Here is a 23,264-nt window from a genome sequence, read left to right on the forward strand (position 1 = left end):
ATTATTACAAGTATAGAAAGACTTTCCTTTTCTGATTTCAAAGTGTCCAGCAAAGCTGTTGTAGGTAAAATAGTGCAGCATCAGTGCAGAATAGACATAGGTCGTGGAGTATAATTAGATACAGAAACAGATCCATGTTAAATGAGTGAAGTTCAAAAGAAGTTAATCATAGAGGGAGGAAGAGTTTTAAAAAATGAACAGTATTAAACCAGAGAAAGGTTTTTTATGGACATTAAAGAAGACCTAAATAAATGAAAAGGCATCATATACTGATAGATCACAAACTTAGTATTATTCACATGACAGCAAATTGATGTACAGATTCAACACAATCCCAGCATCTTTGCAGAAATTGATGAGCTGATCCTAACATTCTTATGGAAATACAGAGACCCAGGATAGCCAAAACAATTTAGAAAAAGAACAAAGTTGGAGGACTCAGACTTCTCAATTTCAAAAGACATTACATAGCTGTAAAAACCAGAACAGTATGGTACTAATGTGGGCTTCCCTGGTGGCTCAGTGGTAAAGAACCCAGCTGCCAATGCAGGAGATATGGGTTTGATCCCTAGCTTGGGAAGATTCTTGGAGAAGAAAATGGCAACCCACTCCAGTATTCTCCAGCCTGGGAAACTGCATGGGCAGAGGAGCCTGGTGGGCTACAGTCTATGGGCTCACAAAGAGTTGGACATGACGTAATGATGAAACAACAGCAATAAGACCATTTTGGGATTTTGGATATGTATGTATTTCACTTCTTATTTTGAAAGAATTTAGAACTTATAGAAACTGGAAAAATAATACAAAAGTCTGACATGCCTTCAACCAGCTTCTACTAATGTGAATATCTTATATATTACAATGATTAAAATCAGGAAACTAACAGTGAGAAAGAAGTTATTATAGACAATATTTGAATTTTATCAGTTGTTCAACTAGACTGGATCAGTCCTTTTTGCAGTCTAGGATCCAGTTTAGACTTCTTGATTAATTTGGTTATCTATCTTCTTAGTGTGCCCAATCTGTGAAATCTTTGGTCTTTTGTTACTTTCTTTTCTGCCTTTCCTTTCTTGCCTCCTCCTTCCTTCTTTCTTTCCTTTTTCACGATGACCTTGACACTTTTGAGAAATACTATCTAGTGCTTATTGGGCTTCCCTGCTGGCTCAGTTGGAGAAGGCGATGGCACCCCACTTCAGTACTCTTGCCTGGAAAATCCCATGGATGGAGGAGCCTGGTAGGCTGCAGTCATGGGGTTGGGAAGAGTCAGACACGACTGAGCGACTTCCCTTTCACTTTTCACTTTCATGCATTGGAGAAGGAAATGGCAAGCCACTCCGGTGTTCTTGCCTGGAGAATCCCAGGGACGGGGGAGCCTGGTGGGCTGCCGTCTATGGAGTCACACAGAGTCGGACACGACTGAAGTGACTTAGCAGCAGCAGCAGCTGGCTCAGTGGTAAAAAATCCACCTACCAATGCAGGGGATGTGGCTTTGATACCTGCGTTGGGAAGATCTCCTTGGAGAGGGACATGGCAACCCACTCCAGTACTCTTGCCTGGGGGAATCCATGCACAGAGGAGGCTGATGGGATACAGTCCATGGGGTTGCAAAGAGTTGGACACGACTTAGCAACTAAACAACAACAATCTACTAGTTACCTTATCAAGTGCCTCTCAGCCTGGATTTGTCTCATCAGAAGGGATAAAGGATTTTTGGCAAGATCACTACTGATGTTATGACCTTTATCCTTGTCTGTGCGTCACTTCAGAAGGTGCATGAGTGCAGTTTGTGCCACTAATGATATCGATTTTGATCACTTGGTTAAGGTGCTGAATGATAGAATTATCCACTGTAAATGTGTTTTCGCATTTGTCATGAATAAATATCTTGTGGGGAGATACTTTGAGACTATTCAAATACCCTGTTTCTCATCTCACTTTTGCCCATTAACTTTAGCATCCTTCAATGATTACTTCTCTGCAACAGTGTTCACTGTGGTGTTTTCTAATGGTCGTTTTTAATATTCATCATTCCTTATAAAATTATTAACTGAATTATACTGTAAGGAAGAGCAAGTCCTTCATCCCCACTTATTATTCATTTATTTTTTGTATTAGTATGGATTCATGGATTTTTTTTTTAAATTTTATTTTATTTTTAAACTTTACAATATTGTATTAGTTTTGCCAAATATCGAAATGAATCCACCACAGGTATACCCGTGTTCCCCATCTTGAACCCTCCTCCCTCCTCCCTCCCCTACCCTTCCTCTGGGTCGTCCCAGTGCACCAGCCCCAAGCATCCAGTATCGTGCATTGAACCTGGACTGGCAACTCGTTTCATACATGATATTATACATGTTTCAATGCTATTCTCCCAAATCTCCACCCCCCTCCCTCTCCCACAGAGTCCATAAGACTGATCTATACGTTGGTGTCTCTTTTGCTGTCTCGTACACAGGGTTATTGCTACCATCTTTCTAAATTCCATATATGCGTTAGTATACTGTATTGGTATTTTTCTTTCTGGCTTACTTCACTCTGTATAATAGGTTCCAGTTTCATCCATCTCATTAGAACTGATTCAAATGTATTCTTTTTAATGGCTGAGTAATACTCCATTGTGTATATGTACCACAGCTTGCTTATCCATTCATCTGCTGATGGGCATCTAGGTTGCTTCCATGTCCTGGCTATTATAAACAGTGCTGCGATGAACATTGGGGTACACGTGTCTCTTTCCCTTCTGGTTTCCTCAGTGTGTATGCCCAGCAGTGGGATTGCTGGATCATAAGGCAGTTCTATTTCCAGTTTTTTAAGGAATCTCCACACTGGTCTCCATAGTGGCTGTACTAGTTTGCATTCCCACCAACAGTGTAAGAGAGTTCCCTTTTCTCCACACCCTCTCCAGCATTTATTGCTTGTAGACTTTTGGATGGCAGCCGTTCTGACTGGCGTGAAATGGTACCTGGTAGTGGTTTTGATTTGCATTTCTCTGATAATGAGTGATGTTGAGCATCTTTTCATGTGTTTGTTAGCCATCTGTATGTCTTCTTTGGAGAAATGTCTATTTAGTTCTTTGGCCCATTTTTTGATTGGGTCATTTATTTTTCTGGAGTTGAGCTGTAGGAGTTGCTTGTATATTTTTGAGATTAGTTGTTTGTCCGTTGCTTCATTTGCTATTATTTTCTCCCATTCTGAAGGCTGCCTTTTCACCTTGCTAATAGTTTCCTTTGTTGTGCAGAAACTTTTAAGTTTAATTAGGTCCCATTTGTTTATTTTTGCTTTTATTTCCAATATTCTGGGAGGTGGGTCATAGAGGATCCTGCTGTGATGTATGTCGGAGAGTGTTTTGCCTATGTTCTCCTCTAGGAGTTTTATAGTTTCTGGTCGTACATTTAGATCTTTAATCCATTTTGAGTTTATTTTTGTGTATAGTGTTAGAAAGTGTTCTAGTTTCATTCTTTTACAAGTGGTTGACCAGTTTTCCCAGCACCACTTGTTAACGAGATTGTCTTTAATCCATTGTATATTCTGGCCTCCTTTGTCAAAGATAAGGTGTCCATATGTGCGTGGATTTATCTCTGGGCTTTCTATTTTGTTCCATTGATCAATATTTCTGTCTTTATGCCAGTACCATACTGTCTTGATAACTGTGGCTTTGTAATAGAGCCTGAAGTCAGGCAGGTTGATTCCTCCAGTTCCATTCTTCTTTCTCAAGATCGCTTTGGCTATTCGAGGTTTTTTGTATTTCCATACAAATTGTGAAATTATTTGTTCTAGCTCTGTGAAGAATACCGTTGGTAGCTTGATAGGGATTGCATTGAATCTATAGATTGCTTTGGATAGTATACTCATTTTCACTATATTGATTCTTCCAATCCATGAACATGGTATATTTCTCCATCTATTAGTGTCCTCTTTGATTTCTTTCACCAGTGTTTTATAGTTTTCTATATATAGGTCTTTAGTTTCTTTAGGTAGATATATTCCTAAGTATTTTATTCTTTTCGTTGCAATGGTGAATGGAATTGTTTCCTTAATTTATCTTTCAGTTTTCTCATTATTAGTGTATAGGAATGCAAGGGATTTCTGTGTGTTGATTTTATATCCTGCAACTTTACTATAATCATTGATTAGTTCTAGTAATTTTCTGGTGGAGTCTTTAGGGTTTTCTATGTAGAGTATCATGTCATCTGCAAACAGTGAGTTTTACTACTTCTTTTCCAATTTGGATTCCTTTTATTTCTTTTTCTGCTCTGATTGCTGTGGCCAAAACTTCCAAAACTATGTTGAATAGTAATGGTGAAAGTGGGCACCCTTGTCCTGTTCCTGACTTTAGAGGAAATGCTTTCAATTTTTCACCATTGAGGATAATGTTTGCTGTGGGTTTGTCATATATAGCTTTTATTATGTTGAGGTATGTTCCTTCTATTCCTGCTTTCTGGAGAGTTCTTATCATAAATGGATGTTGAATTTTGTCAAAGGCTTTCTCTGCATCTATTGAGATAATCATATGGTTTTTGTTTTTCAATTTGTTAATGTGGTGTATAACATTGATTGATTTGTGGATATTGAAGAATCCTTGCATCCCTGGGATAAAGCCCACTTGGTCATGGTGTATGATCTTTTTAATGTGTTGTTGGATTCTGATTGCTAGAATTTTGTTAAGGATTTTTGCATCTATGTTCATCAGTGATATTGGCCTGTAGTTTTCTTTTTTTGTGGCATCTTTGTCAGGTTTTGGTATTAGGGTGATGGTGGCCTCATAGAATGAGTTTGGAAGTTTACCTTCCTCTGCAATTTTCTGGAAGAGTTTGAGTAGGATAGGTGTTAGCTCTTCTCTCAATTTTTGGTAGAATTGAGCTGTGAAGCCATCTGGACCTGGGCTTTTGTTTGCTGGAAGATTTTTGATTACAGTTTCAATTTCCGTGCTTGTGATGGGTCTGTTAAGATTTTCTATTTCTTCCTGGTCGAGTTTTGGAAAGTTGTACTTTTCTAAGAATTTGTCCATTTCTTCCACGTTGTCCATTTTATTGGCATATAATTGTTGATAGTGGTCTCTTATGGTCCTTTGTACTTCTGTGTTGTCTGTTGTGATCTCTCCATTTTCATTTCTAATTTTATTGATTTGATTTTTGTCCCTTTGTTTCTTGATGAGTCTGGCTAATGGTTTGTCAATTTTATTTATCCTTTCAAAGAACCAGCTTTTGGCTTTGTTGATTTTTGCTATGGTCTCTTTTGTTTCTTTTGTATTTATTTCTTCCCTAATTTTTAAGATTTCTTTCCTTCTACTAACCCTGGGGTTCTTCATTTCGTCCTTTTCTAGCTGCTTTAGGTGTAGAGTTAGGTTATTTATTTGACTTTTTTCTTGTTTCTTGAGGTATGCCTGTATGGCTATGAACTTTCCCCTTAGGACTGCTTTTAAAGTGTCTCACAGGTTTTGAGTTGTTGTGTTTTCATTTTCATTCGTTTCTATGCAAATTTTGATTTCTTTTTTGATTTCTTCTGTGATTTGTTGGTTATTCAGCAGGGTGTTGTTCATCCTCCATATGTTGGAATTTTTAATAGTTTTTCTCCTGTAATTGAGATCTAATCTTACTGCATTGTGGTCAGAAAAGATGCTTGGAATGATTTCTATTTTTTTGAATTTACCAAGGCTAGATTTATGGCCCAGGATGTGATCTATCCTGGAGAAGGTTCCATGTGCGCTTGAGAAGAAGGTGAAATTCATTGTTTTGGGATGAAATGTCCTATAGATATCAATTAGGTCTAACTGGTCTATTGTATCATTTAAAGTTTGTGTTTCCTTGTTAATTTTCTGTTTAGTTGATCTATCCATAGGTGTGAGTGGGGTATTAAAGTCTCCCACTGTTATTGTGTTATTCTTAATTTCTCCTTTCATACTTTTAGTCTGTGGGTTATAACCCATTACTATACTTGTATTTATGTTGTTGCTCAAACTGTCCCAGATTTAGTCAGTGGGAGCTTATTCAATTTAGTCCATGTGTCTTTCTCAACGTGTTCACATCATTTGTTGAACATTTCCTTCCTAATTTTTGGTTCCATAAATATTCCAGGCTCATCTTACACATATAATTTTTAATGCTTCTGTCCTCCAATTTCCTATATCTTTAAGGATCTCTATTTCCTTTTATCCGACAATGATATTTATAAACCAAAGGATGGGCACTACTTATAGTTATTGCTACTGATATGTTAACTGCTTCTAGGATTTCTCAGCAAAGATAGCTATGAAATGATTTATTTACTAATGAAAAATATACATACATATTCATTTCTGTATCTATTTACGCACACACATATTACAACTATGAGTTCATGCTAATAGTCCTAATCCCAGTCCCACATCAGTGGATTTATTGTCACTTTCTTTCCTTATTTATAGCTCCTTTCTCTGACTGGGAGAAACTTGGCCCACATTTTTCACCACAGATTTACTTACTATAATCCAAGTATACACGTAAACTAGTTTCCGAATTTCTAACTCACAGTCTTGCACCAAAAACAAATTTGCTAATCTTAAAGAAAAAAATACTCCATGATGTGTGTTACAGATGGTAAGGCAGACTTTGTTCAGGACCATCATGGTAGGTGGAGGGACCACTGTAGTGGGATTTTACAGTGGAGTCATGAGATTGGGCTCAGCTCTGTATACAACCTGGACCAATGGGGATTTATAGCCAGAGACTAAGGCAGTGGGTGAGAAAACATTACAGGGAGAAAAAGGGGATCTGGCTAAAATGACCTAAGAGGATTCTTGCTATAACATACTCTACAGAAAACAGTTTAGACAGCTCTTTTTCACTTAAAAATCAGATCATTAAAGTCATTCCATACCAATTTGGGGAAGTTGTCCCCCCCACCCCCACACACCTCTTTTTTAACGGCTATCTACCATTCAGTGTATGGATGGAGTATAGTTTATTCAGTAACTCTTCAATTTATGGACATTTAGGTTGTTTCCAGTATTTTGCATATGCAAGCAATGCTGAAGAAATGTTCACATTTACTTTCATATTTTTGAAGGTGTAGCTGCTGGATTAGAAGTGAAATTGCTGAGTCAAAAGGTCGGTGTGTATGAAATTTTGCTAACTATCTCCAAATTCCCTTCCACATGGAGCACACCAATTTTCATTTCCACCAGCAATGTATGAAAGAAACTATCTCCTTTGGGGATTTATTTAATGGTCAGAGACTGGGCCACATAAACTTCTGGGATGCAGAGATTTTAAAATTCAATTTAATATTTGTTGAAATACTTTCTTGCTATGCTCCTCTGTATGTGTAAGCCAGCAGTGTATTAACTGTGACTTTGGGCAAGGTACTTAAACAATAAAACTAGGCTTTATTGTTTATAAATATGTACAATAATAAAACTTGCTTTTAAAAGCTTTTTTTTTTCATCTTTTTTTTTTTTCACGGCAGTTAATTTGTTGCTTTGAATATAGTACCTTTTTTTTTTTTTTACTTTCTTTTTTTTTTAATTTAATTTTATTTTTAAACTTTACAAATTGTATTAGTTTTGCCAAATATCAAAATGAATCCGCCACAGATATACATGTGTTCGCCATCCTGAACCCTCCTCTCTCCTCCTTACCCATACCATCCCTCTGGGTCGTCCCAGTGCACTAGCCTTTTTTAAGATAGTAAATGAGATTATGTATGTAGGGAGTGTATTACGGTGCCTGTCAATCAATGAGAATTTGGGATGAGTGAAGTGCTTCATAAATACATAGGGAAATAAAGTATTTAATTTTCTCCTGGCATCTTTGCACAGCACAAATGCCTCAATAAGGTGGCTCTCTTTCACAGTAGTTCATCTGTGTCTGTGCTGGGAGGTATTAGGACCCGTCCTTTGCTTTAATTGTTGGGCCCTCAACAGTAGCACAGTGTCATGTTCAAATATTTACTCAAGAATGTGGTACATCTTGATTTGGCTACATGTCCAAAATATCTACCAAACCCACCATCTCTTCTCTATCCCTAAAGACACGGCCCTAATCCAGGGCTCCATCTGTGACCTGGTCTCATGTCTTCTAACAGCTCTCCCTGACTCTGGAGTCGCTCCTCCACCTCCTTCTCTACACGGTTCTGGAGGATTCCACTTAATCTCTTGTGTAATTTCCGTGGTTAAAAGCCTTTCTTTGACTCCACATGGTTTAGGGGTTTTAAATCCCATAGGTATATTTGCCTTTTCCTTGATAATCTTTGGGCTTTCCCACCAGTAAGCTTTTGGGCATGTTATTCCATTGGCCTGGAATTCCCTGCCTGATCTTTCAGCCTGGTGAAATCCTTGTGAAATTTTAGTTTTGAGCTGTCCGTGACTGCTTGCTACTGCCAATGGCACTTTGAATGAAATCTCCACCCTAGCTCTTAACAGCTGTTCTGGCCCCCTGCTTAGACCTTAAGTACAAAATCTAGGTTCTGCTTATCCTTGTTACATGTACTAGGTTATATTGCCTTAGTCTTACTTGTTCTCTAACAGTCTCCTCAGTCAGACTTCCAGCTGCTTGAGAGCAACAGTGATGGTTTAATCACCTTACCATCTGTAAGACCTCACACAGAACCTGGTCCAGAGTGAGGGGTCAATAATGCATGCTGCTGAGTGTGTTTGCTGTGGGCCGTGGAGTCAGGGAAGAGAGACTCCCGTTTTCAAAAGCAGAAGTCTGTTCTCCACACTGATGGGACAGGCATGACGTGCTCCCTCCTGTTTTCTTTCTTTCCTCCTATGGGAGGCCAAGGGTCCCAAGACCAGGCTGCTTGTACTGAAAACTGCTCTGCTCTTTTATGCACTGCCTTAGAGAGAGCTTATCCCTGCCTCTTTAACATGAAGTGTTGAAGTTATTTTAATCTTGTTAATCGTAATTTATTTTGGGTAGTCAGCCAAACACTGATACATGTGTCTTAAACCAGTGGTTCTCATTTTTTTTTCTCCTAATGCCTTGTCCTAGAGTACACTTGAGAATTTGTCAGACTAGCATGTGGAGGAATGCAAAAGGGTTCAGAAGTCTCTAGAGGTCAGCAACAGAGCCCCTCTCTTCCGCTTAGCCAAATGAACTCACTCTGTAGGAGTAAAATACTCAGAACTGCATTAGTGAGAGCCTAACCCTCACCATACACAGGAATATGGTTTTATTTTAAAGACCATTTTAGGCATCACAGTGCATGTATTAGGAATTGCAAAGATAAGTGCTTTGGAAAATATGTTATCTGAGGAGGGTGATATTTAATGTTCTTTAGCAAAGGTAAGACTTGTGGCAACATGGTTTCTATCTTCTAGTATTTGTCTTAGGAAATTGGTATCAAACATGCCCTGTGTGTTTTTAGGAGATGAAATTTGGTCCTATGGATGAGTGAAAAAAGCACGAAGATTTTGGCTGCAACCAAGAGGTGGTGTGTGTACCCCGTGCTAGGCCACAGTGGGTGTGTGTGCTGTCACTTCAGTTGTGTCTGAGTCTGTGCAATCCTGTAGACTGCAGCCTTCCTAGCTCCTCTGTCCATGGGATTCTCCAGGCAAGAACGCTAGAGGGGGTTGCCATGCCCTACTCTAGGGTCTCTTCCTGACTGAAAGATCAAATCCGTGTCTTCTGTGTCTCGTGTGTTGGCAGGCGGGTTCTTTACTACCAGCACCACTTAGGTAGCCCAGGCTACAGTGGGTAGGAGGTATAATTTTGTTATCACTACATCTCTGTCCGTTGAAAGTTAATATTCACAGAGAAAGGCACCAAGACCCAGAAAGTATCCTGCCTGAGGTTGCTCTGCTCACTGGGCAGGAGGGACGGGTGCCCAGGCCTGAGGTCTTTCCCCTGCACCTCTCTGTCTGCTGTGGAGCTGAGCTCTTCACTAACCCCTTGGGTCATTTCTGTGTCTCCCATTACTGTCTGGCACAGGGTCCAAGGCTGCACCAAGTGACCTTTAAGACCCCTTCCAAACATCAGACCCTACTTTTAATTCAAACCAAGGAGAAAATGAACTGGTCTTAGTTAGCTTCACTCTGCTTTTAGTCTCTTCCCTGCCCTGAACCAATCGACTCATCTGTTCTTCCTAGAGTTGCCAAAGAACCGTCTGGAAAGCACATTTCTCAGTTTGTATCCCGTACTGCTCCAAAATCTTGAGCAGTTCCCATCTGCGTAGGGGATAAATAAAATAATATGGAATAAATTAAGAAAAAAACAAAATAGGTACATTTCTCTTTTCTAAGCCTGTTTGCTTTTATCTTCAGTCCCATTAGGCCCCTTTGCAGAGCCTGCCCTCCTGGGAAAGCATTTTTCTTAAATTCCAATGCTCTCTACTTTCTGGAACCTGGCTCTTGTCTCCTGCTGAAATGTGTTCCTCCCTGAAAACTCTCCTTGAATGCTATTCATCCTTGAAGGGTGTCTAACTCCAGCGCATGTGCCCAACCACTAGTGATGCCCAACTGCCCGCCCGTGATCCTTAAGGGTGTCTAAGGTCAGCGCATTGGCCAAACTGCAAGTGACGTTTGAGGCTGTGTGTAACGTCAGCGCATGCGCCCAACCCCCCCCCCTCCCCACCCCCCCCCCTCCCCACCCCCGCCCCACCCCCGCCGTCATTCCCCAGGGCCAAGACTCCTGAAGGGTGTCTAACGGCAGCGCATGCGCCCAATAGCCAGTGATTCCCAAAGGCAAAGACTCCTGAAGGGTGTCTAACGTCAGCGCATGCGCCCAACCCCCCGTGAGTCCCAAAGGCAAAGACAGGGTGTCTAATGTCAGCGCATGTGCCCAACAGCCAGTGATGCCCAACGGCCAGGAATCCTGAAGGCTGTCTAACGTCAGCGCATGCGCCCAACCGCAAGTGCTGTCTGAGGAGGTATCTAACGTCAGCGCATGTGTCCCGCAGCAAGTGATGTTTGAAGGGTGTCTAACGTTACTCATTGGAAAAGACTGATGCTGGGAGGGATTGGGGGCAGTAGGAGAAGGGGACGACAGAGGATGAGATGGCTGGAATGCGGACGACAGAGGGTGAGGTGGCTGGATGGCATCACCAACTCGGTGGATGTGAGTTTGAGTGAACTCCGGGTGTTGGTGATGGACAGGGAGGCCTGGCGTGCTGCAATTCATGGGGTCGCAAAGAGTCGACACGACTGAGCGACTGATCTGAACTGAACTGAACTAACGTTAGTTAGCACATGCACCCAGGCACAAGTGGAATCTGATGTGTGAAAGTGTGGAAGAATTATCTGTCTCAGGCATGCATGCACCCCGTTGTTCGTGGTTTTGGATTGTATGTGCTCTCATCTTGTCTCTTCACTAAACTGTGAGTTTCCTGAGAGCAGGGTATAGATCAGAGTCTTCCTGTCGGTCCGTCCCTCCCTCCTTGTGAATGTCTAAAGTGAAAATGAAGTCACTGAGTCGTGTCTGACTCTTTGTGACCGCATGGTCTGTAGCCTGCCAAACCCCTCCATCCATGGGGTTTTCCAGGCAAGAATACTGGAGTGGGTCACCATTTCCTTCTCCAGGGCAGCTTCCCGACCCAGGGACTGAACCCTGGTCTCCTGCACCACAGGCAGACTCTTTACTGAGCCACCAGGGAATGTCTAGTGCAGTAACAAATCCACACTAGATAATCAGTGTTAACAGATCTATGGAGCCGGTAACAGACAAAAGTCATCAGGTTAGCTCCCAGAGCAAACTGTTCAATATCATGTTCTAGTGCCTGAAGAATTTAGCGTTACTGACTGGAGAGGGAGAGGACGGGGAGGAATATATTTTAGCTACTAATTCTTGGCTTGGTATTTTTAGTATTTTGAAGGATGAAAAGGAAGAAAAAAAGTAAAAGCTCTGTTGACAGTTAAAAGCAGACATCTGTTCTCTTTACCAAGTAAGTGCTCAGTCTTTTCAGGAGAAACTTAATTCATCTTTACATTTTAAAAAATATCCCTATAATTGTTTTTCCTTTTTTATTCTTCTTTTTTTTGTTTGGTTCTTTTATTTATTTATTTGTTTTTTACTTTACAATATTGTATTAGTTTTGCCATACATCAACATGCATCTGCCACGGGTGTACATGTGTTCCCCATCCTAAACCCCGCTCCCACCTCCCTCCCCAATCCATCCCTCTGGGTCATCCCAGTGCACCAGCCCCAAGCCTCCTGCATCCTGCATCTAACCTGGACTGGCAATTCGTTTCTTATATGATATTATACATGTTTCAATGCCATTCTCCCAAATCATCCCCCATCCCTCTCCCACAGAGTCCAAAACACTGTTCTATACATCCTTTATAAATTTTCCATTTTCATAAGAAAATTCAGTTTCAGAGAGGCTCTTGAGTTTGCCCGAGTAAGTGGCAGAGGTGTCTAGACCCTAAGGTTTAGCTTCTGCTTGTCTTCCACTCTGCCTCCTCCTGGAGCCTGAGAGCACTTGTGAAAACAAGGCAGCCAGGGGGATGGTCAGCAGCTTCAGGAGATGCTTGAGCTCAGGTCGTGTTGCTTAGAGTTTGAAAAATACAAAAGTTAATAGTGCAACTACTGTTGAAAGTTAGCAGATTTAACTCTTTTCCATTTGTTCCTCTTTTAAGAGAATGAGAGAGAAAGAGCTCAGGAGTCACCTTCTTGTCTTTAATTTTTCACCCTTTAACCAACCATTGGGCTTCCCAGGTGGCCCAGGAGCCTGGTGAGCTATGGTCCATGGGGTCAAAAGAGTCAGACACAGGTGAAGCAACTTAGCACAGCACACAACCAGCTATTAACCCATCTTTAGAAAAATGAGTGATAAAAAAACCAGTGTCTCCACAGTGTAGTAAAATAAGCTATGTAGGTTTTTTTTTTTTTTTAAATGAAAATAGCAGGGAATCATGCTATAATCTAAGATTGTCTTTTTAGCATGAGTTTGTTTGGCCTGAGCAACCACACCAGTGCTCTGAAGAGACTTGTCCTTATTTCTGGAGTATTAATCAGTGAGGACACGAGCCTGATCTGGGAGTCAGGCCCCGGGTCTGACTCTACCACTGTTTTGGTGGGCAAGATTGAGTCAGAAATATCATCTCTTCAGTTCTCAGTTTTTTCATTAATCAAAGGGATGCAGTGAATCAGAACAGAGATTGTCAGCCTCAGCAGGGTTGATTTCTTGAGAAATTCTTTGTTATGGAGGCTGTCCTGTGTATCCTAGGCTTTCCCAGCATCCCTGACCTCTACCGGGCAGACCGCAGTGCCTCTCTTCTCCACCCCCTCCTCACGAGGTGTGATGACAAAACCTTCTCCAGACACTGTCCAGTGTCCCTTGGGGGACAAAAACATCTTCGTCTGCACCACGGGCTAGAAGCAGACTTTACGTCCTCTGGGTATTTATTGAGAATACCTGACAGGAGAGGCTCTGAGCTGTGTGCTGGGGCTATGACAATGAAGAGAGTAAATGTCCTTCTGTCTTCATGGAGCTTTGGTCTGGTGGGGAAGGGAAGTCTCCAGGCTGTGGGGAGACACTGGAACGGGTGTTATGCTCAGGTCCTGGCAGGAGTCAGGGGTCCTCTGGACCTATTACTCTGAGGACATGTAAACCTTGGAAGGACCCAATCACTTCTCAGTACAATGTGTTATCTTGACCTCTTGGCCCCTCAGATAAGTGGGGGAAATGAGCACTTCCACTTGGGGATAGCTTCTGCAGCACAGGCTCATAAGGAGGTGGAGAAATGAAGAGTTGAGTATAAAATGGGCCCCAGAGCAGAATAAAATAATTCTTCGTGCTTACAGACCATATACCTCTGGGGTAACGATTCGGGCCCGTTTATTTTCCTGTTGGTTACCATATGCATGGATAGAATGCTGCAGGGTGAGCCAGACATGGTGCCTGGAGTTACCTTTCTTAGCACTTGATTTTCTTTTGCAGTTCCACTTTCTATTTGAATAAAATCAGAATAAGCACAGCACATGCAGTGCTATTAGCACTCAATATTTCACATTTCTCTGAGGTGTTTCTATTTTCATGGGATTATGAGGACATTCTAAACCCAGTTTGAGAGGGGTCCAAAAATGAAGAAAGTGGTTCCTGCTTTAAAGGAATGCATTGATAAGGTGTAAAGTTGTAGGCACTATACCTGAGAGGGTCCAGGTCACAGGGGTGGACTGTTTGGGTCCATAGTGCTCTCCCAGCTACTTTTTAGCTGTGCAACTTCAAGAAAGTCACTTGATCTCCCTGTACTTTTTTTTTCCACTGGTAAAATCATAATCCTGATAGTATTTACCTCACCAGCTTCTTGTGAGGATTAAAGGAGTTTGAACAGAAACTGGCACATGGAAATCACTTATTAAGTTTTGAAATAGTATCTGGGAATCACTGGGTCACTTGGATAAGGTCCTAACTTATCCAAGTCACGAGCATAATTGTGCCAAGCACTCTGTTTAATGGACCTGGTGTTCTTGCCTGGGAAATCCCATGGACAGAGGAGCCTGGTGGACTACATAGTCCATGTGGTCACAAAAGAGTCAGACACAGCAACTAAACAACAGCAGGATTTCACCTGCAAATCTTTTTATTTATACAAGTGATGATCACATGCTACTTGCTCACCCTTGCGAGTAGATCTCCTCCCCTGCTCTTCAAAATCTCAACTTTATAGAGAAGTTTGAACAATTCAAAGGGTCTCAACATCACCCCAATCTCTCAAAACTACCTCCTTGAAAATGGCTCCCTTCCACAGGGAAGGACCTGTGGGCGTACATTTTAAAGCTAGAGGAGGGTGAGGAGCCTCATTGTCTGGACCAGCTCCAGGGTCAACCTGTGGTCACATCCTCTGGATGTTCAGGAGATATTGATGGTCTGTGTGGGAACTATAGCATTTCCGCTGGGGTTTCGCTGTGTCCTTTGGCCAGGCCGTGGGCTGTTGCCTCGGCGACTTGGACTGAGACAACAGCCCCTGTCACAAATCGCTTCTTACTGTCTGATTTTCCACTAGGACCCTCAGAGACCTGTCAGACTGGACAAAGGCCTCTGGAGCCCTTCCCAAGAACCTTCTTGCTTGGAAGATTAGCAGTTTCTTCTCAAGCATCGCTCTCAACTTGCTAAACACCTTGAAACAGTTCCAGCAAGACGTGTCTCCCTCAGATCCCAGGGCAGGTAAGCGCTTTGCGTGTCCAGCGCTTCTGCTCGTAGCCATGTGGTCCTGACCGTCTGGCACATACTTTGTATATTACTTATATATGTGTGCAATTTTAAGTGTGTATGTGTGCTGTGCTTAGTTGCTCAGTCATGTCTGACTCTCTGCGACCCCTTGTACTGTAGACTGCCAGGCTCATCTGTTCGTGGGGGTTCTCCAGGCCAGAATACTGGAGTGGGTTGCCATGCCTTCCTCCAGGGGGATCTCCCCTACCCAGGGACTGAACTCAGGTCTCCCACATTGCAGGTGGATTCTTCACCATCTGAGCTCCAGGGAGTGAGTATATGTGTATGTGCGTATCTATGTTTATATGTCTGTGGTTAAAAAAGTGTTGTTTCTAGAATTTACCATGACTACTGCTGTGTGCGTATCCCCAGAAGTCATAGGTTGAAATCTTAACTGCATATTAAATATATTTATAAAATGCATGTATTACAGCGAAGGGCAGGAAATCTGGTGTGCTACAGTCCATGGGGTCACAGTGAGTCCAACAGGACTTAGTGACTGGCCAACAACAATGCATATGTATGTGTGAGTGTGTGTGTCTTTGCATGTATATGTTTATATATCTGTGGTTAAAACCCACTCTAGCATTCTTGCCTGGAGAAGTCCATGGACAGAGGACCCTGGCAGGCGATAGTCCATGGGGTCTCAGAGAGTGGGACACGACTGAGAGACTAACATTTTACTTTTCATTGTTTAATTTTAGATGAAAATGGAGAGTTTCTATCTTTGGCATATGACTAATGACTATCTTTATGCTTCTAAGGAATGATTAATTTTTCAGTTCACAGAAAAATAAGCGTGGGGGAGAGGAAGATTCATGGAGGAGAGATATAAGAATGAAACGAGAGATGGAGTTTAAAAGTGTGCCTGTGTGTTAATATATTTGAGTTTGATAATAAGGATAGTGAAGAATAGAAAGAGAAAAGCTGTGAGTGCTTGAGTGCCCTTAATGGGAAGAATAGAGGTCTGAGGCAAAAATAGGACTCATGCTACTCTCTGATGACCATGCAGTGGCACTGTTGACATGAGCCAGCTTCGTGCTGTCACTTCCGAATTATGGTGTGTGCATTCTAGGGAAGTGCAAGACTGTCCCTTAAGATGCCTGAAGAAAATATTTTGTTGTTGTTGTTTAGTCGCTAAGTTGTGTCTGACTCTTTGGCAACCCCATGGAATGTAGCCTGCCGAGCTCCTCCGTCCATGGGATTTCCCAGTGCTATTTCCTTCTCCTGGGGATCTTGCCTGCCCAGGGGTCGAACTAGCATCTCTTGCATCAGCAGGTGGATACTGTACACTGAGTCACCAGATATTAGAACTCCAAACTCTATTAAGATTTTATCTTGAGAAAAGAGAAATACACTAAACTTTGCTAGTAGTGAATATGTGATTGATACTGCTTCCATCACTCATCACTCAAGTAGAGCATTCTGCATCACATGGTCTGCAAGAGGAATGGGAGCTCTGTAACTTAGAGTTGGTGGCACCTCCCTCATTCTGAACTTCCAGTGACGTATTGTAGTTTGCATGTTCTTGGTGAAATGGATTTATACACTATTACTGAGTATGATAAATTAACACTCTTAAAATGTATAAGTGACTTAAAATATTTTCTGGAAAGAAACTGCTGGTCAAGATGGTCCTAATAATTCAAGTCAATAATAAGAACAATGGAAAAATGGAAAAATAGCATGCTCCATCCTGGTTTGAACTTTTTCTCAGATATATCATGAGCTAAAAACAATGGCTATTGGTGATATGTTATCTAGCAGCATTTTTTTTTGAGAAAATATACATACTTAATCAATCTTTTTGAAATGAAAGTGATATTTTTGGTAATAAATGAGGAAATAATGGCCTTTGAAGAAAACTCATGGTTTGGAGAAAGAATTTTGAAAGTGCATGTTTAAAGATATTTTCATCACTATGTGATTTTTGTTCCTGAGATTAAGACTGATGTATTTTACCTGTACAACTCTTATATGTCAATATTAAAAATACTTTGAAAGTGAATTTTCTAATTTGTTAAAAAACGGTCCAAATGAAGCCTTTAGGTAGGTTTTAAGATCATCTGTAAAAATATAACTATTACATACCTTCCTTTAATTTGTTAAGGAAAGAGATTAACGTTATAGAAGATGGAAATTTATTGATCAAACATAAGACTTGTATATGAATATGCTTTTCCATAAGCACCTGTATTACTTTGTGAAGTATATTTTTCAACTAGGCAACCACTACAATGAAAAACCAAAGTAAGTTTAGAACCAGGCCATCAAATCACTGTGTCACAAAATGTCATATCCAGGCTTTAAAAAGCAGTGGCACATGTTCAGTCATACTTCGTTGCTAAAATCAGGGTTCCCTGGCAGCTCAGCTGGTAAAGAATCTGCCTGCAATGCAGGAGACCCCAGTTCAGTTCCTTGGTCAGGAACATCCCCTGGAGAAGGGATAGGCTACCCACTCCAGTAGCTTCCCTGGTGGCTCAGACTGTAAAGAATCTGCCTGCAGTGTGGGAGACCTGGGTTCGATTCCTGGGTTGGGAAGATCCCCCGGAGAAAGGCATGGCAGCCCACTGCAGTATTACTTAGAACCAGGCTATCAAATAGCTATATGACAAAATGTTATATCCAGACATAAAAAGCAGTGGTACTTGTTCAATCATACTTCCTTGCTAAAATTAGTGATATTAGTAATACTTTAGGGTAAGGCAGAAAAGTGTATATAATTAATCAGTACACTAAAATAAAATTTAACTCATTTCTTATTTACAGTTTATTTTTGTATATTTTTTTATGCACAATCATATTATTTTATGCATTTTATTGTTTATGCATTTTGTTTATGTACCAGGTACTGTTACAAATGCTCTACTTCTATTAGTTACTTTAACTCTCACAACACCTCATATAAATACTATTGTCCCTATTTAAAAATGAGGAAGCTGAAGCACAGATAGGATAAGAAGCTGCCAGGAGCAATTAGCTAATATGTGGCAGACTGAAGATATATTAGTATAATAATGCACGTATGTAACTTATACATAAACTATTACAGTTTAAAATCAACAAACAGACCGATAGACATACAGGATTGCAATTTAGAGACTATTTGTCTAATGCTAATAGGCATAGTGATGACTGAACGGTGTGCTCACAGGCAATTCAGTCCAACATTCAGTATAGTATATTAGCATGTATAAAACACATGGGTGGTCTTATTTAATTCCCATAATAAGCTTCCAGAGGTAGTTGTGTTGAACTCAAGAGCACAAGCATATAAAATAATGTTTAATGGAGTCTGATGGACCTGGGTATGAAGTTGAGCATTGCCACTTCACCGTATCTGTGACTGAAGGTCTTTCCTATCTTCTGTGGATTTCATTTTGTTAATTTCCAAAGTAGGCAAGCCAATATATATCCTTGTGGGTTACTGTAGGACTAAATGACACATTATAATTTAACATAGGGTCGTGGTCAAGAATGTAGATTGAGGAACTAGACTGCCAGGTTTGAATTCTAGCTCTGCCCATTATTACTGGCAACTTTTTCTGGTAAGTGGTATGTTTTCTCTCGACCTTAATTTCCTCACCTGGAAAAGTGGGCTAATAATCCTGCCTACCTTACAGAAATATATGTGGACTCATTCATGCCATGTGTTTAGGATCTAGCACATAAGAAAAACTCAACAAATGATGGCTATTATTAGTAAATAGAAAGTGCTTAAAACAGTGGGCATTCAATAAATAACAACTGTTTGTTGTGGTTATATGCACTGAGCACATTCAGTTAGGTTCAGTCCAGTCACTCAGTCGTGTCCGACACTTTGCGACCGCATGAACTGCGGCACGCCAGGCCTCCCTGTCCATCACCAACTCCCAGAGCCTCCCCAAACTCATGAGTCGGTGATGCCATCCAACTCTCTCACCTCTGTCATCCCCTTCTCCCCATGCCCTCAATCTTTCCCAGCATCAGGGTCTTTTCAAATGAGTCAGCTCTTTGCATCAGGAGGCCAAAGTATTGGAGTTTCAGCTTCAGCATCAGTCCTTCCAATGAACACCCAGGACTGATCTCCTTTAGGATGGACTGGTTAGATCTTCTTCAGTCCAAGGGTCTCTAAAGAGTCTTCTCCAACAGCACAGTTCAAATGCATCAATTCTTTAGCGCTCAGCTTTCTTTAAGTCCAACTCTCACATCCATACATGACCACTGGAAAAGCCATAGGCTTGACTAGACAGACCTTTGTTGGCAAAGTGATGTCTCTGCTTTTTAATATGCTGTCTAAGTTGGTCATAACTTTCCAAGGAGTAAGCGTCTTTTAATTTCATGGCTGCAATCCCCATCTGCAGTGATTTTGGAGCCCCCCAAAATAAAGTCAGCCACTGTTTCCATGGTTTCCCCATCTTTTTGCCATGAAGTGATGGGACTGAATGCCATGATCTTAGTTCTCTAAATGTTAAACTTTTATTTTTATTTTTTTAAATTTTATTTTATTTTTAAACTTTACAATATTGTACTGCTTCTGCCATATATCGAAATGAATCCGCCACAGGCATACACGTGTTCCCCATCCTGAACCCTCCTCCCTCCTCCCTCCCCAAACCATCCCTCTGGGTCGTCCCAGTGCACCAGCCCCAAGCATCCAGTATCGTGCATCGAACCTGGACTGCCGACTTGTTTCATATATGATATTATACGTATTTCAATGCCATTCTCCCAAATCATCTCACCCTCTCCCTCTCCCACAGAGTCCAAAAGACTGTTCTATATGTCAGTATCTCTTTTGCTGTCTCGTACACAGGGTTATTGTTACCATCTTTCTAAATTCCATATATGCGTTAGTATACTGTATTGGTGTTTTTCTTTCTCGCTGGCTTCACTCTGTATAAAAGGCTCCAGTTTCATCCACCTCATTAGAACTGATTCAAATGTATTCTTTTTAATGGCTGAGTAATACTCCATTGTGTATATGTACCACAGCTTGCTTATCCATTCATCTGCTGATGGACATCTAGGTTGCCTCCGTGTCCTGGCTATTATAAACAGTGCTGCGATGAACATTGGGGTACATGTGTCTCTTTCCCTTCTGGTTTCCTCAGTGTGTATGCCCAGCAGTGGGATTGCTGGATCATAAGGCAGTTCTATTTCCAGTTTTTTAAGGAATCTCCACACTGGTCTCCATAGTGGCTGTACTAGTTTGCATTCCCACCAACAGTGTAAGAGAGTTCCCTTTTCTCCACACCCTCTCCAGCATTTATTGCTTGTAGACTTTTGGATGGCAGCCGTTCTGACTGGCGTGAAATGGTACCTGATAGTGGTTTTGATTTGCATTTCTCTGATAATGAGTGATGTTGAGCATCTTTTCATGTGTTTGTTAGCCATCTGCATGTCTTCTTTGGAGAAATGTCTATTTAGTTCTTTGGCCCATTTTTTGATTGGGTCATTTATTTTTCTGGAGTTGAGCTGTAGGAGTTGCTTGTATATTTTTGAGATTAGTTGTTTGTCCGTTGCTTCATTTGCTATTATTTTCTCCCATTCTGAAGGCTGTCTTTTCACTTTGCTTATAGTTTCCTTTGTTGTGCAGAAGCTTTTAAGGTTAATTAGGTCCCATTTGTTTATTTTTGCTTTTATTTCCAATATTCTGGGAGGTGGGTCATAGAGGATCCTGCTGTGATGTATGTCGGAGAGTGTTTTGCCTATGTTCTCCTCTAGGAGTTTTATAGTTTCTGGTCTTACGTTTAGATCTTTAATCCATTTTGAGTTTATTTTTGTGTATGGTGTTAGAAAGTGTTCTAGTTTCATTCTTTTACAAGTGGTTGACCAGTTTTCCCAGCACCACTTGTTAACGAGATTGTCTTTAATCCATTGTATATTCTGGCCTCCTTTGTGAAAGATAAGGTGTGCATATGTGCGTGGATTTATCTCTGGGCTTTCTATTTTGTTCCATTGATCTATATTTCTGTCTTTGTGCCAGTACCATACTGTCTTGATGACTGGCTTTGTAGTAGAGCCTGAAGTCAGGCAGGTTGATTCCTCCAGTTCCATTCTTCTTTCTCAAGATCGCTTTGGCTATTCGAGGTTTTTTGTATTTCCATACAAATTGTGAAATTATTTGTTCTAGCTCTGTGAAGAATACCGTTGGTAGCTTGATAGGGATTGCATTGAATCTATAGATTGCTTTGGGTAGTATACTCATTTTCACTATATCGATTCTTCCAATCCATGAACATGGTGTATTTCTCCATCTATTAGTGTCCTCTTTGATTTCTTTCACCAGTGTTTTATAGTTTTCTATATATAGGTCTTTAGTTTCTTTAGGTAGGTATATTCCTAAGTATTTTATTCTTTCAGTTGCAATGGTGAATGGAATTGTTTCCTTAATTTCTCTTTCAGTTTTCTCATTATTAGTGTATAGGAGTGCAAGGGATTTCTGTGTGTTGATGTTATATCCTGCAACTTTACTATAATCATTGATTAGTTCTAGTAATTTTCTGGTGGAGTCTTTAGGGTTTTCTATGTAGAGTATCATGTCATCTGCAAACAGTGAGAGTTTTACCTCTTCTTTTCCAGTTTGGATTCCTTTTATTTCTTTTTCTGCTCTGATTGCTGTGGCCAAAACTTCCAAAACCATGTTGAATAGTAATGGTGAAAGTGGGCACCCTTGTCTTGTTCCTGACTTTAGAGGAAATGCTTTCAATTTTTCACCATTGAGGATAATGTTTGCTGTGGGTTTGTCATATATAGCTTTATTATGTTGAGTTATGTTCCTTCTGTTCCTGCTTTCTGGAGAGTTTTCTTTTTTATCATAAATGGATGTTGAATTTTGTCAAAGGCTTTCTCTGCATCTATTGAGATAATCCTATGGTTTTTATTTTTCAATTTGTTAATGTGGTGTATAACATTGATTGATTTGCAGATATTGAAGAATCCTTGCATCCCTGGGATAAAGCCCACTTGGTCATGGTGTATGATCTTTTTAATGTGTTGTTGGATTCTGATTGCTAGAATTTTGTTAAGGATTTTTGCGTCTATGTTCATCAGTGATATTGGCCTGTAGTTTTCTTTTTTTGTGGCATCTTTGTCAGGTTTTGGTATTAGGGTGATGGTGGCCTCATAGAATGAGTTTGGAAGTTTACCTTCCTCTGCAACTTTCTGGAAGAGTTTGAGTAGGATAGGTGTTAGCTCTTCTCTAAATTTTTGGTAGAATTGAGCTGTGAAGCCATCTGGACCTGGGCTTTTGTTTGCTGGAAGATTTTTGATTACAGTTTCAATTTCCGTGCTTGTGATGGGTCTGTTAAGATTTTCTATTTCTTCCTGGTCCAGTTTTGGAAAGTTGTACTTTTCTAAGAATTTGTCCATTTCTTCCACGTTGTCCATTTTATTGGCATATAATTGCTGATAGTAGTCTCTTACGATCCTTTGTACTTCTGTGTTGTCTGTTGTGATCTCTCCATTTTCATTTCTAATTTTATTGATTTGATTTTTGTCCCTTTGTTTCTTTTTTTTTTTCCCCTTTGTTTCTTGATGAGTCTGGCTAATGGTTTGTCAATTTTATTTATCCTTTCAAAGAACCAGCTCTTGTCTTTGTTGATTTTTGCTATGGTCTCTTTTGTTTCTTATGCATTTATTTCTGCCCTAATTTTTAAGATTTCTTTCCTTCTGCTAACCCTGGGGTTCTTCATTTCGTCCTTTTCTAGCTGCTTTAGGTGTAGAGTTAGGTTATTTATTTGACTTTTTTCTTGTTTCTTGAGGTATGCCTGTATTGCTATGAACTTTCCCCTGAGGATTGCTTTTACAGTGTCCCACAGGTTTTGCATTGTTGTGTTTTCATTTTCATTCGTTTCTATGCAAATTTTGATTTCTTTTTTGATTTCTTCTGTGATTTGTTGGTTATTCAGCAGCGTGTTGTTCAGCCTCCATATGTTGGAATTTTTAATAGTTTTTCTCCTGTTATTGGGATCTAATCTTACTGCATTGTGGTCAGAAAAGATGCTTGGAATGATTTCAGTTTTTTTTTGAATTTACCAAGGCTAGATTTATGACCCAGGATGTGTTCTGTCCTGGAGAAGGTTCCATGTGTGCTTGAGAAAAAGGTGAAATTCATTGTTTTGGGATGAAATGTCCTATAGATATCAA

At 40.5% G+C, this 23,264-nt stretch overlaps 1 protein-coding gene across 42 annotated transcripts in view; it reads left to right on the plus strand.

Annotated features, from left to right (window-relative positions):
• Window positions 1-23,264, plus strand: part of LOC147359626 (uncharacterized) — a 243,029-nt gene that overhangs the window by 12,763 nt on the left and 207,002 nt on the right. For 15 of the 42 annotated variants that reach the window (XR_015141018.1, XR_015141021.1, XR_015141022.1 and 12 more), the window contains one exon: window positions 14,929-15,089. The exons of 13 other annotated variants lie outside the window; for them this stretch is intronic. The gene's annotated coding sequence lies outside the window, so the exon portion shown is untranslated. Of the gene's footprint in view, window positions 1-11,780; window positions 11,860-14,928; window positions 15,090-15,254; window positions 15,406-23,264 lie in introns of all 42 variants that reach the window. 14 more of the 42 variants (XR_015141031.1, XR_015141028.1, XR_015141029.1 and 11 more) reach the window with 5 other exon arrangements.

Source organism: Bos grunniens, chromosome 14, assembly GCF_055505025.1.
Source record: "Bos grunniens cultivar Pamir isolate PY7600 chromosome 14, Bosgru_T2T1.0, whole genome shotgun sequence".
In the NCBI taxonomy this organism is placed as follows: Eukaryota; Metazoa; Chordata; class Mammalia; order Artiodactyla; family Bovidae; genus Bos; species Bos grunniens.